This window comes from Merops nubicus, unplaced genomic scaffold (genome assembly GCF_000691845.1).
Source record: "Merops nubicus isolate BGI_N331 unplaced genomic scaffold, ASM69184v1 scaffold13505, whole genome shotgun sequence".
NCBI classification, from domain to species: Eukaryota; Metazoa; Chordata; class Aves; order Coraciiformes; family Meropidae; genus Merops; species Merops nubicus.
The window spans coordinates 11,251-11,756 of NW_008607714.1; positions in this window are offsets into that span (position 1 = coordinate 11,251).

Consider the following 506-nt stretch of genomic DNA (forward strand, 5'->3'; position numbering starts at 1 on the left):
GTTTTTATTTTTTTAAAAAAGATTTGTGTAAAGACACAATGATAAGCGTAATGTGAGTGAGACTAGGTTATTACAAGAATACACTTTATTTCTCTTAATAATGGTATTTCCAGTTCCTAAGATCTTTAGTTCACTGTGGAAGCCATTGAAGCATAGATGTGAAATATTTCTGAGCGCTCTGGTACTGTTTCTTATGTTTTTGAATGTGATGTAAAGGAGCATTCAGCAAATACTGGAAAATACTTCTTAGAGATAATCAAAATGTTAAGGAGAAGGAAAAAAAATCAGAGTTAATTAGTTGGTTTAAAATGCGACCTATTGTAAATTCTTACATCATATTTATTTTCTTCTGTCTTATGGTGTACAGAATGGATGGTGCTGTGCTCTGGCTATCACTTTACCATTTCTTCATAATCCATTCTCTGAAAAACTAGACAGTTTTGGGAGCCGTTTGTGGGTTCACACAATACCCTTAAAATAATTACTATAATTTTATTTTGTAGGGA